This window comes from Chiroxiphia lanceolata, chromosome 1 (assembly GCF_009829145.1).
Source record: "Chiroxiphia lanceolata isolate bChiLan1 chromosome 1, bChiLan1.pri, whole genome shotgun sequence".
Classification (NCBI taxonomy): Eukaryota; Metazoa; Chordata; class Aves; order Passeriformes; family Pipridae; genus Chiroxiphia; species Chiroxiphia lanceolata.
This window is the reverse complement of record NC_045637.1, coordinates 20,331,752-20,350,170: the sequence shown is the minus strand read 5'-3', so window position 1 is coordinate 20,350,170 and position 18,419 is coordinate 20,331,752. Positions and strand designations below refer to the sequence as shown.

General features: G+C 36.4%; 1 long non-coding RNA gene across 1 annotated transcript; it reads right to left on the bottom strand.

The window, feature by feature from the left end:
- Positions 1 to 1,575: 1,575 nt before the first annotated feature.
- LOC116798869 lies at positions 1,576 to 8,108 on the bottom strand. Its single transcript, XR_004360959.1, has 4 exons — positions 8,061 to 8,108; positions 7,853 to 7,951; positions 2,814 to 2,897; positions 1,576 to 1,670 (listed from the first exon to the last, which is right to left on the bottom strand). It is a non-coding gene; the product is annotated as an uncharacterized LOC116798869 (long non-coding RNA).
- Between the last annotated feature and the right edge of the window lie 10,311 nt (positions 8,109 to 18,419).

Sequence of the window (18,419 nt, the reverse complement as noted above, 5' to 3'; positions counted from 1 at the left end):
ATGTTGCTGGCATGTTTAAAAATATGTTTAACAAATTAGGTTTTTTGACTTGCTTTTGCATGTTACAGTTGGAAAAACTTACCTTTTTTGGCATTCTGAGACAGTGACCAAATATAATCAATGGCTTTCAAAATAATTTTTCCATCACTGAAAGGATTTACCAAGTATCAACATTATTTTTAAAATCCTATGAAGGAACAAAAGGCCTTTTATTTCTCTCATTTTAATAACTGGCATTTAAGGAGTGCTTACTAGAAAGATAAATCCCCTGACAGGGGCTTTTTGGAGCCCAGGTGTTTCTTATTGTATGCAGCCTGTGTTTCTGCACTTCACATCAGTAGCCCAGATCTGTAGTGAGAAGTGCTGCTTTGATTTCCTGCAAGAACCCCACCTGATACTCAGACTCCAATACTGTGTACAGAGCTGAGATGCAGGCAAGAAAAGACGTCAATTTAAAGTCATGAAGATGGCCACAGTGTCATTCTTTAGCTGAAAACTTCTAGTGAAAAAGAAAACATGGGCCAGATTTTGTACTAATCTTCACAGCTGTAAACTCAGACTGACTCCACTTAAGCGAATTCAGATGTCCATTGCACTAATTCTGCAGATCCCATTAATTGACAGCTCTTCCCATTAATTGATTTCTGGAGTGTAAGTATCAAAGAGAACACAAGAAATTAAACATTCACAAAGAAAACGAAAATTTAATTTTTCTGTATTTATACAAATTATTAAATTCTTAATACATTCAAACTGAGGACTGATTCCTCTCCCTTGTTGGTGAATCTAGACACATGGAATATACAGAGCTGACTCACTAATAGGGGCCTTTGGGCCTAATTCAATAGTTCCTGTCTATGAAGGAAAAAGTAAGTGTTTTCTTTTAATAGCACAACAGGGCACATTATGCAGGACCTTCCGAGCTTTTCAAATCCCACTGCTACACTGAAGTAGTGAAGCATCTCCCAAGGATCTGTGTGCTATGCATTGAGAATACCGCTGGTTTAAAGAAAAGGAAGTATCACCAGAAAATTTAAGTTCATCTAGCTCAGAATCCTCCTGCTCTAGGTTGACTATATGCGATATAGAGGGAGGAACGTGAGAGACTAAGGAAGATCAGTTTTCATGATTTAATCAGTCTCCCTGTTATACTGTCTTCTCTCTAGCCACAGAGAGAAAGAAGGAGGCAAGTCAGACAGTACTGCACTGAATCACATTGACATTGCCTGGAACTATTTATTGACTGTAAATGAAAGGGGGACAAACTTTTTGCCTAAATTTCCTTAGGCTTACAGTGATTTAAGATTCCTGTTGATTAGGCCCACAAAAAATATGATCATCAGTATAAGCAATGATAGTTTGGGTACACAACTATCATATTGTCTGTATTATGTTATTGGTATATAGGGCTTTATCCAGATTATTCTTGTAAAACGAAAAGGATGGAAACCACACAGCCTCTCAGCAGCTACTGGCAGAATGGTCTTAGATCCCTGAAATTGTCCATTCTCCAGGCTGGAGCAGCCCAGCTCCACCAGCACTTACAGGTCAAGTGGAGTTCAGCTGGAGGTCCTAAGCTGAACTGGTCCAAGTTTATTGGTGTCCTCCTCACAATGGGTTATCAAAACTGGATGTAGTGTTTCAGATGTCTCACTAAGCTTCACCTCTGCCTGTATGTTTTGAAAAGAAGTCCTTAGTGAATGTGTAATTGCTTCTCTGTGCATCATCTTCAACAAATATCTGTCTAATCCGTAGTCTTGTTAAAGAAAGTAAAATGAATAATTTGATATTATGGACAAGTAGAAAGTCTTTTGTCTGAATTTAAATCTAGAAATAATTGTTCAATATTAATTTCAAATTAAAAAAGGCTAAGCAAACACTATAGTTGTTACGTCCTTTCCCTTTTTTTTAATAGTTCACCAACAGAACAGAATTGCTAGGAAACTGTAGAGGTAAGGAACTGGAAAATCTGCTCCACGTGGATGCATTAGAGAAATTACTTGTTCCTTTGCACAGGAAAGAGTCTGCTTCGCTGGGAGGTTCAGTCCTCTGGTTTAATACTCTGTTTTGTATATGCAGTTCTTTACGCAGGGAAATCTGGGACACCTCTGAAATTCTTTTAGTGTCATTGTGATTTTTTTACCATTTCTATTACATATTACATTATTTTTGTAGAGAAAATAAAATACCAGCAGTCTATCCTAGACGGAAGAAAAAGTTCTGTCTTCAGGAAGAATGCCTAAGAGAAACATTTTGGACCTGGTGGATTATTTTTGAGATATTCTATTAGTTAATTTTTTCTCTGCATTTTATAAGTGTTTTTCATGTTTTGAGTAATTTGATTCTATAGGTCTATTGTCTTAGCTTTCTCCAGCATATACCACAAGCAAATGTATGTTTCATTTTCCACTAAAGATCATTAATTAAAAAAGAGATATTGAGGTTCTCTAATAATTGTTATATTTTATGTAAGTGTGCATCAATTCTCCCATGTCAGAATGCCATTGAAGTCCCAGATGTATTTTATAGAAAATTTCTAGTGGTTCTAATTTTTTTATCCTTTACACCAATAATTGCATTTTGAGCACGAGTAACAAATTTAGTTATATCAAGTGCATCTAACATAAAGTATTCTATCCCTTTAGTTAAGGGTGCTGTATTCAGATCTCCATGAATGGAAATGACCCAACGCTGTATTTGATAAAAAAAAACTGTATTAGGAAGAGAAAATTGGACTTGAATTGCTTGAAATCTTGAAAGGATTTACAATAATATGAATCAGAAAGATCACCTATAAAATTAACACCACTTACCTTCCAATTCTTGACATCTGAAGTACTGCAGAAGAGTGGTGAAAAAGTACTTTGCCTCGTGGAATCAGAATACAAGGTCTTCTCCTGGAGAAGAAAGATAGTGCTTCTTGGTTTAGGTATTTTCCTGAGGCTAAGAAATGGACTCAGTTCTATGGTGTTAAATTTGGCCCAGATTTCTCCAAGTCATGTATTCCATTAACTGCAGTACCTATGGCCAAAATACTCAGCCTCAGGGGGGAAATTCCTCCCTGTTGAAAGTTTTCTATAGGGAGTGCTGGATCCTTGACCACATTGATGTGCTGAGCATTAAAGTTATGAAGCTGGGGAAAAGTGAAGGGGATAGGCATTGCTTGAAGCCCTCACTCCTCTGCTCTGTTCTTTGCTGGTGATCAGTGAACTGGGCCTCATTTTTCTAGTGAATGACAGGTACAAATACAACCACAGCTATGTAGAAAGCTTAAAATACTTTCTGAAAAGAAATCTGCTGTTATTTCATATTCAAAAATTATGTGATTGAATGAATGCTTCATGCTCCACTAGCTTATACCTTTATATAAATGGCCCACTGCATAGAGCAGTCTGGAGGATGCATTTGTGAACTGGAATTTCTGAAGATTCAATTTCTGTGGGAGCATTTCATCACATACACTTTTATTTTAAACTTGAAATAATGAGTTGACAGCTACGTTTTTTGAGCTTCTTTATACTTGGTTAGAGCAATTTTGGGCGCTCAGGTCCCTTCATGCGGAGTGAAAGTCCACCACCTGCTTGACAATGAGGGACCTTGTCCTATTCATTACCGTGTTAACATAACAGTGTTTCATGAATGGCTAAGTAGCTCTCTTTTCAACAGCTCTATAGCTATGGCTGTACGACACTGATTTCCCTAACATCCACCATTTAATGAAAAGCCACGATTAGCTCTTCTCCCCCCGCCCCGGAGTAGGTGTTACACCACCCCCTCCAGCGCCGGGCTGTCGTGCTGCTGCAGGGGTGAGCCCGCAAGGCAGTAGGAAAGCGACACTATTAGTCAGCTCTGTCTTGACTGACCTTAGCGACCAACGCTGGAGTTAAAAGCAGGGTAGTTGTGTATAAAGCGAAGTGTTACAGACATGTTAATAGCTTCCTCTCCCCACCCACTGTATCAGTGGAGATGCCACGTTCTCTAGTGCTCCAGTCTTAACCTGCTGGCTTTTGACTTTGCTTTGTATGAAATGAAATCCCAAATTAGAGGTTAGTTTAAAGTTAATTCAGTGTCCTCACAGTAAGGGAAAGTTCAAACAGGTTTCAAGAAAGGCTACAACCGTGCTGTTGTTGAGAGAGGTGTTCTGGAGATAAGGAAGGAGCTGTGGAGTATAAATACATCCCATATTTGTGTTTGTGTGTGTGTATCTATATCTCTATGTGAATATATATCTAAATGGGACTCCTATTCAGACCTACATACATAAAAATTATTTACTAATATGCTGTATATGGTTATATGTGATATATATCTCTCCCTTTGTATTTGTTCACTCTATATTTTTATTTTCTTTGTGAAGGCTATGGCATCCCATTTACCCTGTCTTCCAACACAGACCGTAATGTAGCATGGAAGAAGCCAAAAGGGACTTTTTCCTTTCTTTTTTAACTAATCCTCTTGCCCAATAATGCTTAGCGTGAAAATCCATAGGTTAAATACTGCCAGGAGAACTTTAATGGTAGCAGGATTTCCTTCTTGTTTATTTACATGCAGTTTAAATGAAGCATTTGGGCACCTGGATTTTGAAGGGTGCTTGTCACTTAGCTTTGTTTGGAGATGCACACACTTTGTGTGCCCTTCTGTTTCTTAGGTAAATGGAAGTAAAACTTAGAAAAAAAGAACACTATTGGTCCTATTAAAAATTCCAGATTCTCTTCTTTTTATTCCTGGGGCTGGTTCTTGGCTTATGCTGTCACTTAAGTTGTGTCAAGGTGTTGTCACAAAGAAAACTACATAACAGGAATGAAAATTTTTCTAGGCAGTGCACTGACAATGAAGCAGGATAGGTGCCTGTATTTTAGCACTCCAAACCAGGCTATCACACTATATTGACCAAGTTGAAGCAGTTCACCTACATCTGGAAGAAGAGTGAACCATCAGAAGAACTGGTAGTGATTAGAGACTGGATTCCAAGTGTATAGTTTTCCTTACTTCTTTTCCTCACTCCTACAAAAATTATAAAGCTCATGACTATCAAGTGGTTCTTGAAAAAAGCCTGAAAATGTGATCTTGGTCACACTGCAGGCTCAAAACCCAGAAAGTAAATGAAACAAACCTTGAAAAACACTATAAAGCCATATTTTAAAGCTGATGTGATAATGCAACACCCCCCCCACTTATGCATACTTAGAGCAAAGCGGTACTTAGTTCACCTCCTAGCTTACAGCACCCTGACTTTGTTTATGCTTAGATATTTATCTGGACATAGGCAGAACAATTGATAGTCTCTAAGGTTCAGATCCTGTAGTGAATTCCTTCTATTGATCAAACACCACGATATTGGTCTCAGTTTATGTGGTGATTGCTATCAGCTACAAAATCACAGAATTTTATGGCTGTCTAATTCACTCTAATGAGATACGAGGCTACCAACACAGTGGGCATTGTCTTTTTGTTCATTTTAGCCACTTACTGGTTTACGGTTTGACAAGCAGTCATTTTTCTTCTAAGAAACAAAGTATTTTAGTATTTCATATTTTCAAGAGAAATGTGTTTATTTCAGTTTTGTGAAGAGTAAATAGGACATCTTGCTCATTTTATCCAGGTGTGTAAACTAATATTATTTATTATTTGAAGAATAAGTTTAGTAAAGATCTTTACTGGGGACATTTGAGCTCTTTAATTTCTGGAACACACAGTACAGTCCACAATGCAGTCATACAAATGACTGTCAAGAAGCAGTCTATAGATATATCCCACAATATCCTTCTGAGTGTTTGTGGAATCAATGCTTCATTGTCATGGGAATCAGAGATATATAGGGCTGGAAGGTATCTACAGACATAGGATAATTCATTCCCTATCCTCACTATACATAAAACAAACATGACATATCTCACTTGTTCTTAAAAACCTTCAGTGAAAAAAAATCTTCAATCTACCTCACTGAACTATTTCAACCCTTAACTGCCCTTTCAATTGGAAACCTTGCAACCAGAATCTCCTATGCTGCAAATTATATGGCTTTCTTCTCGTACAAATCCCACTCAGACCCTAAGAATAATTGATCACTGCACTCTTTCTAACAAGCTCAATATATTTGAAGACATTATCGTGCCTCCCTTCAGTCTTCCCTTTTCTAGACTAAACAAATCCAACTCCTTCAACCTTTCCTTGCAGGTCACATTTCCAAAGCTCTTATCATTCCTGTTGCTCTTCTCTGGATTCTCTCTAAATTGGCTATATCTGTTCTGAAGTGTGGTGATCGAAATGGGAAACATTACTCCAGTTGAGGTCTGAGCAATACTCAAGGAGAACAGAACATCAAGAACACCACCTCCAATAGCTTATACACAACATTTCTGACTTCCACTTCAGCTCCAAACTTTTTCAGAATAGCAAGACACAGTTTAGTTTATGGCCGACTATGTTTGTTTGTTTTACATTAATCTTGCTATTTATTCTTTATTTTAAAATCTGCTCATATAACTTCTCTAAGTTTAGTATTCTGCAGGTATATTGACTACCTTTCATGTTCACTTGTTAATGCTTTCTCCAGGACTTGAGGAGTGGTTTGTATTCTGACTGAATGGCCAAAATGCTTTGCAGTTCTTGTTCAGTGTCACTTTGGAAAAATGCCATGTATAAAAAAATGCAACTCTATCCCACCACTGAGGTTGTAAGTGGAAACCATGCTAGAACAGAGGCATCAGTAGGGACTCCTCCATGATTTTGTTCGAAATACCATCCAGTTTGACAGAGAACCTGTACTAATTATTATGTTGGGTGCTGTTTTCCAACTACTTAGTCACACATTTTTCACTGAATCCTCCAGACCACATTTCTCTTGCTTATAAAGAACAGTGTGCAGAGCTGTGTTGAAAGACCTGCTGAAGTCAGGATTTATCAAACCTCCTGCCTTCTGTTAGGCTGTTATCCAGTCATCCTGTCAAAGAAAGAAATTAGATTGATGTGATCTGTTATTGACAAATCTATGCTGGCTGTTTCTTTTCACCTTCTTATCTTTTTGGTTCTTTTATCTGGATTCTTTAATAATTTGTTAGTGTGTCTTTCTGGCTGTCTTTAACTAGACTATAATTCCAAACTCTTCTGCTTCTGATTTTTTTAAAAAGAGCTACTATATTTGCTATTCTCAGTCCTCTGGAACCTCTCTTATAATTGATAAAATTTCGGACACAATCGCTGATGGTCCAGAAATTACTCCATGTAGATCTTTACAGCCTGGTGACTGAATACTATTTGGCACTATAAACTTGAGTACATGTAACTTATGTACACAGTGGTTCTTTAACCTGATATAATTAAGATTTTATTGGATTTATTCTCAATATATTGCTATACTATCATATGAATAAGGCATTTTCATGAAAGAAGCACTGTTTTTATGGGGTTTATTTTCTGCCATATTGAAGTATATGTTTGAAAAAATATCTAAAATCTTCTTACATTTTTAAAAGGCCATATGGTACAAGAACTAGTTTAGAAAACCTTTGGCTCCCAGAAGTATGTCTATGCTCAAGTGACAGTAGTGCTTTAAAACTAGTCAAAAGAAATAGGATGGGGAAACTAAAAAGAGGAAAGTAATGGAATTGCTGAACTGCGAGGCTGAAAGACACTTCAGGAGATTGTGCAACATAACCACTTTCAAAGAATGAAGGTCACCAGGGACTAGACAAGTACCAGCTGATAGTTCATACTCAGCTCTTAAAACCTCTAGTTATGTGGTGTCCATCAAAACCCAGTATTTCACAATTCTGATTATTGAATGGTTTTGCTGACAACAATCTATTTTTCCCCACGAAAACTAAGGCAATTTCATCATGGATATAAATACCTGAAAGGATGGTGCAAAGATGGAACCAGGCTCTTTTTGGGAATGCCTGGTGGCAGGACAAGAGGCAATGGGCACAAAATGAAAAACAGCAGGGTCTGTCTGAAAAAAAGGAAACTCTTCTTTGCTGTGAGGATGTCTGAGCACTGTTATAGGTTATGCAGGGAGATTTTGGAATCTCCCTCCTTAGAGTTATTAAAAAATCACCTACATGTTGTCCTGGACAACTGGCTCTAGATGCCCCTGCTTGAGAAGCTAGGTTGAACCAAATGACCTCTGGAGTTCCCTTCCTATCTCAACTAATCCATGCTTCTGTGATCTTATCCTTCTTACAGAAGTCAGGGAGAACATTTGAATATTTTCACATGTATCCACAACTAAGGCTTCTGCCATTGAGTTTTTTCTAATCTAAATAAATCCAGATCCTTCACTTTTTTCTTGTATCTGCTATTTATGTCTAAGCATACATATATTTGGGCTACTAAGAGAGTTTGGTATTAATATTTCTCTTTTTCAGGAAAGCTTTAAACATTGTCATGTGTGTCATGTTCATATACAGTGATAATGTATTTGCCATTCACTGCTGGCTGAAAAATCTCATCAAAATTGATCAACTATATATTGGCAAATTGGGAGGTATTTCAAATGAACACATTGGCAGGCCTTTGGCAGACCTAGATTTATTCAAAATTCCATGCAGAAGCTTCTCTAATTCTGCCTATCTTCACATCAGCTGAGCTAATACCACAGATAGTGGTATCACACATCCCTGGATTCACAAAAGAGTTAAAAAAAGTGAGAGGGTTTTAAAAGCAGATGTGAGTGAAAAAAAAAAGCTTTTTTTATACAGTAAATCTGATGATATGCCTATAATTAAGTCACATAGGTTAAAGGCTTGTTATGCTAGGATTAACATATGGTAAATACATCCATTGAATTGCACTGAGATTCATGTGATGATTACATATAAAATTCCATGTAATGAGATATATTTATCATCAAAAGGTCTTTGGCCTTTAAGGAAATGTTACAACAATTATCCTGTGAACGTGAAAAGTCAATAGAGGTATAAATGCATGTCTTAATGCCATTATTGTGACTGGATTAATTTCAACAAGACCAGCCCTGCTGACATTAAGTCATCAAGGGGGAAGCCTAGTGTTACTGATACAGCCTCCCAGCACACCCTCTCGTCTCTCCTTTCCTGCTTGGACAGACAGAAGAAATGTTCTCTTCCACTCCATTCTTTTATAACCACAGCTATGAAGATTCACAGTAAATATTGCAAGATACTCAGTCCTACAGATCTTTTTTTCTCTTGGATTTCCCAAAGCTCTCAATGACAAAAGCTGTATTTGACAGCAAACTCTGGATTTCAGGGCTCACTATTATGATTTGGAGTAACATATTGCTATTGACCAGCAAGTTCAACCTCACAAACAGGAGGACAAATAAACTGTGGAGTAATAACAGAATAATAATCTCCTTCCATCTCTGTGAAAGTGAGATGCAAAAATGAAGATGGGGTAGGATCCATAGGTATACATGTACAAGCAATAGAGAGACACCAGATAGATACACATACAGGTAGCACACCAACCTACCCCTCCTTCCCTCAAAAGAACAAAAACACCCACAGAGAAAAAATTTCTCTTTTTTTTTTTTTTCTGACCTTAAGTGTCTTGTCTCAACTAGTTATTTTCTTCCTGTAATATAATGCTCAAGAAAGGAATATTCTTCTAAAGGTTGATCCTCTGTGTTTATTTGCACCATATTTTGCATAGTGGCATCAAATGAAATCTTGCTTTCCAATCTCTGTTGCTCAGTATCTACACTGTCCAATCTCAGACAGTCTCTCAGTCACTGGTAAAAAGGAACACGTGCATTTGGATGTTCTGAGGAGTTGAGCACACTTTATTTGAGAAGATTTGAAGCAGATTTAGAGTAGATGTTCTGCTGTAGATGCTGAGAGGGCTTGCATCTTGCTTTCAAGAACAGGAATATCCTTGCATAATTCTTATTTATGAAGAAATTTTTGTTTTAACATCTGTAACAGCAGTGTTACACCACTTGAACATTTTACATCAACAGCAATATTCACCAACAAAGGGGTATAATTATAAAAATCAATAACACTGCTCTTCAGTGGACTGATTACACAAAGGCATTTTTTACTTCTATTCAAGTTTGCAAAACACTGGGAATTTGACAGAGACCTAGATGACTATTTACTCATAATTTATCTGTTTCTATTTCTTTAGTAACATTCTACATTGCAGAATCTTATTTTCCACTGTTGTCTTGCAAAAGTCAGTGAAAGACAAGAAGAGGAAAATATGTATATGTATCATCACTATTTATCATTTCATATCCTTAATTTTTCTCCCCAAACTGATTTCTACATTTAATAGGATACCAAGCAACTAAGAATATTGTTCTTGTCTATAAGTTGCAAATGAAGTTTAACTATGAGCTCTTGTTTTAGAAGTATAAAAATTTACATTGTATTATATTTAAAGGCAGCTGTCTTTTGTGGAATTTTAAAGTAGGCTATTTTTTATCAAACGTTTTCCTTTCATGTCCTTTGATTACTAAGCTATATAAGTTAACCAAAGATAACTGAGCATTAACCCATGTTGCAGTTTTTATCTCCTTTGGCAATCCCATGAGACTTCAGCTAAGTACATTAAATGGAGCATAAATCTTTAAGTTGTTTTCATTAAGTCACATATTTAGAATACATATCCCAGTTTATTTGATCAATTGTAAAATATTAGCTGTTGCAGTGAAGATTTGTGACATCGTTTGCAGCAAGTGAACAAACATTTCTGCAGAGCACCGAAAATTTTTGCTGGAATGCATGGATAAGTTACAACAATTAGGGTTTGGAACAGCCATTTGAGAGGTTTTTTCCTTTATGTGACTTGCAAATGTATGCTTAAGGCCAGTAATACCAACAGGCAAGCTTTGAAGATAATTCTAATATCGGCTTAATATTCTTGGTTTGCATTTCTGTTAATTTTCCCAGTTTTCCGATCTTTTGTTCCTTTTTTTTTAATTATTTTTTAATTGGCCAGCCACAAACCCCAAGAAGAACACTAGCTGCAAAAGGGCAGGTGTTGGGGATAGAAGTTTTAGTGCATGGTGTGGCTTACCATAGCTTCATAGAAAAATTCAGTACTGATGTTAAAATATGATAAAGAGTAGTTATGATAAGTATTAATATATTGATTATTTTTTGTTGGTGGATAGTCTGAATATAAGATTTGTATTGAATAATTTATTGAAAGCTTTTCTCCTTGAAATAATATATTGCACTTTCATATTAGTTTTTGTGTAAGACTTTGACATGGTTCTGTGAGCATTAGCACAACATTTTGTTCTATGAGCATTAGCATCATGCATCTCAGTACACAGCAGAAAAAGCTATTTTCCTCTTACAGAAAGTGAAGCTCAGGTGCTAAGGCACTACGCAATTTCTTCCAAGTCACAACCAAGAGTAAAACTAAGCTTCGTGCCAAAATGTATGGACTTCAGACAGAACCTTTCACTGACGGGATCCTTCATATCCTTGTGTCTTTTGTGGCTCTTGTATTTTAAAAGAGGACAGTTTAGCCCCTTGGCTAAATTGCCTGGAGTGGAAAGAGCCTGGTTTAAGCATTTTCCTTATTAGCAATGATCCCAAACAAGTTACGCCTGTCCTACTACTTTTATTCACTTTTCTTATGTGAGTATCTCTGTCTGAAATCAGTAACAAAAAATTTCCTACATGAACAAAGGATTTTGCATTTACTTGTTAAATAAGTTTGAAACTGTACTTTTAAGCTAGTGTCTAAAGTGTCTTGAATTTCAAACTCTCCCTGCTAAGGGAAGAATTATAAGAATACTTACTTGAAAAGTGTTCTTAAACTACAACCTATGTTACTCTTCCAGTACTTCTGACCAGATATGTAGGATGTGTGGATTTGTCAATACACAGTGGTATTACAGAAATTCAGACTAATTGCAGAATTTCATGATAATTTGGCAAGAATGGTGTATATACAAAGCAGTGGCAACATTTAAAACATGTAGAAAATGCCATATGGAGATTTCCCATATTTCCTTTACCAATATAATCCTGCACTAATGCTGTTTAGTTTCACAAGTGTTCAAAGAGATTACATGAATGTCCAGTTTGTGTTTTAAAATTTTAACTCTGTATTTTCCATGGCTGTTCAGTCAGCAGCTCAAATAGAAGTATTTGAAAATTGAAAAGCATATAATAAACTTGACAGCTACCCTTCATATCCTTTATAAACATTGCTGAAACTTGATTCTTAGTAGCAACCAATGTGGTAGCTCCAAAGTAAAAGCAGGACATCTACATGCATCCCAAATCTGTTCCATATGGATTTTATGATAACTACAGAATCTTTACAGCACTGGGATGTCTGCAATTCCTTCTTTGGTAGTACATCTCTTGGTAAACGATTTAGCTACCAGTAACTCGGCAACAAGGGGCTTTAGCTACCAAATATTTTGAATCCTAGTCTGGAATTCTTTGTTTTCTAAAAGACAAACAGTTAAGTAATGCTCCACAAATGCAAGAGTGCTGTGCTTTATGCATTCTAGGGACGATTTTAAAGGCTAGCTTTACTATCAGTAACACACCATTTGGAAATCAGTAACACATTGTTAAAAACTTGTGTACAACAGTCTTTTGTTGGCAGTGAAATACCCCCTTTGTGTTAATATACACTGCAGTTCTGCTTATTTTAAGCATGCTATACATTAAGTAGATATGATAGGTTGGCATTCATTGACAAATTAAGTGAGTTGATTAGAAATCTGAAATCTGCATGGACCTTCATTATGTTTGTCATGAATTGTAGGCCTAAAAAGTGCTTTTCAGATAAAAGACACAAAACATGAAAGTGAAGCAGAGGCTGATAACCCTTTCTGAAGGAAGAGCTATTAGTAAGTCTCATTGCTTAGCCATCTAGTAAACACTTCAATGACTTCTGATTACTATTAACCAACAGAATGATGTTTTCGTCAGAAAAAAAAAGAGAATTGTGTTTCCCAAGCTGTGTATTTCACTTCAATAGAAAGAGAGTAGCTTGGTAAGCCAATGGTGCAAATGTTGAACTACTTTTTTTATCTAAGGCAAGTAAAATGTTTTGAATAGATACCACAAACTTTGAAATACTTATTTGATCAGATCCAAAGTGCTCATCATATTTTTAGAATCTGATGTTCATCGAGACTTCTTAAATCAGCCATTAGGTGAAAATCACATCCCTCACTTACATGCACTTGGTTTAGTATTTTCTGAGATTAAATTGTAGGCTTTTTAACTGCTTAGAATATAACTAAATATATAATGAAGTGATGAAGTGAGGTCCCATATAGACAAGGAGCAGGGGAAAAATTCTTTGCCAGCATTCATACCTCGGCTTCTATGGGAGCCCTGACAGCATAATTTAGGATTGCTTTAAAATGGCTCTAAATTTCATCCAATTGTCTGGAGCTCCAAGATGCTTCCATATAAACAAAGCATTGCCAAATACAGAAAAAAAAAAACAACTTCCTTTTTTTATTCACACTCTTATGGGAAAAGCTGTGAAACAGACAACTAGGATTAAGACCTTATATCAGTATGAGAGCTGAGGAGAAAATAGTCAGAGTTCCTGAGACAATGACAACAGAGAACAGAATCAATGTCCGTGTGCATATATAAACACATTCTAGCTCATAAAAGACAAAACTTTTAAGAAACGGTAATGTGTAGCTAGAAAAACAGGCACACTTTCAGGTGCACAGCCTCTCTTTGAGTCATTCACAAATCTTGCTTCATTTACACTTTTAGACCATCATGGTTGTAACAGCAACAGGAACACTCATGTACCAAGGCAATTTTGAACATTTATTTTCAAAGGAGGCAGTTGCATCAGTGTTGTCAAAGGCAATGGTTAAAAGAAATGAAGAAACACCAGATAGGTACAGCTTGATTCGTTTTATGAGGAAGCAGGACATGAACAAGGTATGTAGAGCACAACAAGCCACATGAAGCCTCGGCATGTTATTACTGTTTTGTTTGAATTAGGGCCTAAGTCTGCACCTATCAAAATGATGTTGTTACTGGTTTAACTTCAATCAAGCTCACTTGATGGGGAAAATATTTCACATCATATTATACACATGAAGTTTTTCTCTGCTGTGTTAGAGTATATCTAATACTCTAGGTACTTTAGCTATTTAAAAAACCCTCTTCTTGTTTCGTTACTTCAACCATACTGTAGTAAACCACATCAATATAGCAAAATACTTGATATATGGCAAAATTTCCCCCATATTTTTTTAAGGAAATTCAAGTAGAGCCTTACAACATCTATTTCATGGTAGAAATCTTTCATGAACCTGGGAAATACAGTCAGCCCATAAGCATGTTGTACCATGAGCATTGTTTTGCGCTGTTTCCAGGTAGGCTTGAATAGTTCATCAGAAGAACCAATACATTTATTTGTTAACTAGGTAATCAGGAGCAGGATTAATCTTTTGTCTAATTCTCTGCTGTCAAAAGGGATGTTTCTAATGAACAAATCTGTTTTGTCTTTTTTCAACATTTGCTCATGTTAAAGAAGTGTGGAATACTTCTGGTTTGTTTAATATGTCAATTATTACTGGGTGGTCTATGAGGTAGCTCACAGGTCCAAGGTCCTGGGTAGAACCAGTCTTTTCTTTGGTACGGGTAAGTCAACCAGCAGAGCTTCATCGTAATGAAGACATAACAACAAAGAAATCTACAAGTGAAACCTTCAGTGACTTTACTATGTGTTGAACTGTTTTGTATAAGTGTGAAAATGAATTATCTATTCATTTTAGATTCATAGTGTCCTATGAATTCAGCACAGCTCTTAAAGAAAGGCCAAAGAAATACTGCGTAAAACCAGTGGAGCTTTCAAATGCTTCAAAGAGCATTTGAAACATCAGTTGAAATGTCATCAAGTGTGCTATAATGTAGCTGTCTGGTGATCCTGATGGGTTGTTATTAGCACTGTCATGACTATTATTGCTGTTTTAATTATTTGATCTAATTTTAAATTTTAGGATAAGCCAGGACCTCACTTTTGTAAGAGGTATATAAACACAGAAGGTTCCTGCTGCAAAGGCTGATGAAGCACAAACTTAGTAAAACCTTCCCTAGTTGTGCCTCAATCATTCTATGAACCCTAGCAACACTCAGGTGTGCAGAAAAGGAAGAAAGGAAAGACTGACTTTCTGCATTAATCAATAATTTTTATATTTGGTGCATTTTTTGTGACTAGACAGTGCAAACATAAGCAAGTCCTAACCATATAAAACAAATTTCTCTGGATAGTTCTGAAAAAAATCACGTTCTTTTCAGCCTTTGGTATCCAACAAGGGGCCAAGCATTGCCTTGAGCAATTTCGATTCCTCTTTACATCCCCAGTGTTCTTCCAGTTCTGAGGCCTGTGGCCATAGGCCCAATGAAATTCAGAGGCTGGATCTTAATGCTGATAGTTCTGAACAACAAATTTGAGTCATTAAGCACTTGGGGAGGGAGTAAAGCTTCTGTCAAAAGAGACAAATTCTTGCAAAAAGGGAATTAATGACAGAAGATGAATGAAGGCTGTGAGAAGAGCAGGAAACAATCCATGCTCTGTTTTCAACAGCATTTTGAGCAGTTTGGGATTATTTATCTGTGTTACTTAATTTTCAGGTTAGAAAAATTACCCATTTGATTTTTTTTCCCTTCCAGTATAATATCACACAAATCCAAACAGTTTTACACAGAAAAATCCTGAATGTTTAAATTTCCACAGTCTATGTGTTTTTCTTATTATGGAATATATGTATTTTCATCTATAAACATATTTCTTTTGTAACAAAATTTAAGATTATTTATAGCTTCTATTTTGATTTTATATTTTGATAAAAAGTTAATGTTAATATTAAAACATGCAACAATTCAAAACCAAACTAGGATTACAATCTCTTTTCACAATAATTTTAGAGGCTTCAGCACAAGGAAAATGTAATTATCTTAAATATTTGGAAAATAAAAGCTTTTTCACATTTCTGTAATAATATTTTTAAAGAAATGGATACTGATTTCAGAATCTCTCTTCTATATCTTAGTTTTCCTTTTCTTTTTCTCCTCTTCACATATACTCAACTCAGCTTAACTTGTACCATTTCACGTCTCTCTCTGCTTTATGATATGATGAATGCAGCCATTCTTCTCTCCCCATCATTACAGCTGGTCTTTGATCCAGTACAGCTAATTTATATTTACCATCTATCATCTACCATCAAAACTTCATTGGAAAAGAGGTGCACCTGGACTGAATGAATTTCTTTTGATGGAGTTTGAGACTATTTTAGGACTTGTGGTTAGGACACCTTTATCCTCTAATGGAACACAACAGACCATCTTCTAACTTGTGCCAGCAGTAACTTGGTTTGTTTCGACACATCACAGATGTTTCAGAGTTCCTCAAATATTAGATTTGGATACATTTGTTTGTGTATCTAAATCAGAAAGGTTATCTTCATTCCTTAAATTGTGATGTGTTTTGTACACAGACAAATGATATTTGTATTTGTAGCACAATTCTAATCATAAGTAATTGTAAAACTGTAAGGATATAACTACTCGACAAACTGTAGAAAAACAGGATATATTAGATAACTCTTCCATAGCTGAATTGTTACCAGTACCTGAGTTTTTTAAGTTTATCCTATTTAGATATGTCTTCATTATTGCACATTAAGAAAATGTACAACATGAAATTAACACTCTTAAGGTTAGAGATGTAAGTTAAAATAAATGTACATTCCTTATACTTGTATACAACCATCAAAAGAACTATCACAAATTTCCTTTAGAAAATTCATTAGTAAGTGACTCTATTTTACCACATTTTTTTCTTATACTAACAACTGAAAATCTTTCAAAGAGACAAATCAGGCAGTTTATTTTCTATCAAATGGTTAGATGCAGCTGTGAAGTGTGGGTTGTTTTGTCAATTCCCCCTTATGTGATTTGAAATAGGTGTTGCACCAAGGGGAACTAGTAGTACATATCTACACACTGCTGACATAATTTATTCTTAGGGGTGTCAGCTCTATGTTAAGACACCTAAATTCAGGACTCGTATGGGCCCTAAAGTGCCTAAGCTCCCCTCATAGTTAATGGGAATCTAATTAATAGACCCTAAATAGTGACTTAACTCATCTAAAGCCAAGATCTACTATGTATTTAGAAAATGGTCACTTGGGGTTTTTTAGTAAGTTGTTATGTTTTATAACATTTTCCAAGAAAAAAAATGGAGAAGCCAGGTATCCCAGTTCCTGGGAACTCATCACACTGCCCCCAGTCAAAAGACTCTGAAGCTGTCTTTCACTAATAGGGCTTAAGTGAAGAAACCTGACTTGTCTGAAATGTCTGCATCATTCTGGAGAAGTCCCCTGATTCAGGGAAGTCCCTTGTCTCAAAGCTGGAAAGATAGAAGTCTAGAAATTCACAATTCAGATTGAGTACTGCAGAGCTTCCACTCTCCTGGCTGTTACAGAGATTCAAGCTTCATCATGAGCCGGTGCTATAGGCAGCTTTAAGTTGTAGACAGCTGGTAGGGCACCTGAAATCTCTCCAGTCTGCGTGGCCAAGGCAGTACTGCCCCAGTCATTGAATCTGGAAGATCTGTGTGTGTGCTAACAGCCTGCTCCAGTCTACTGAAATTCTGTATTAATGAGAACTCCTCATATTCAACAAACTTTTACAAAGTATGCATTTTTCATAAAAAAAAGATATTAAGAATTTCATAGGTAAAAGGCTGTAGCTATTCCTTTGGCATCTTCCAGTGTAGCATGCTTGTTCCATGTCACATGATGGAGAATGGCAGTACAATCACACTTTAAAGCTGAGTTCGATGTGAGAAAAACGTCTAAACTGATCATTTGAAAGATTGCCTGAGCAGAAAAAAAGAAGACTTCAGGTGGAAAATTCCTGCCAAATTATGTGTAGTTCAAATTTGGTGCAGAAGTCTGAAATGGACATTATACAACATACAAGATTTTAAGAGTTGAGGACTTAGCACCTCAGGCAGTAATGTAACAGTGCTCTGACTTATAAGAGGGTCAGTGGTGGATTTACTGTGTGTGCAGGGGAGGTATGCCTTCCTCCCCATTCAGATCCCATTAGTGTGACCTGCCCTAGTTGGGGAAATGATCCCATAGTGTCTCTACAGTCTTCTCCCCACTCTGTCCCCATCACAGCTGCGTCCAGTCACTGGCTCACCATGGGGCTGACGACAGGTTGTTCACTGATAATGACCCACACTTCATAACTCTTTTTTTTCAGTCCTCCCTGATAGATCCTCAGTTCCAGCAAACCTGTGCAAGGCACTGACAGAAATGCAAGAAGCACTATTAGTAAAAGCATAGCCAAGTCCAAACACCTAGGCAGAGTCAAGACATCCTTATTTTCTCTTTAGAATATAATAGGAACACAGAAATTCACACTTAAGTGTTGATATTTTTTTCTATCTTTGATTTAGAAGAA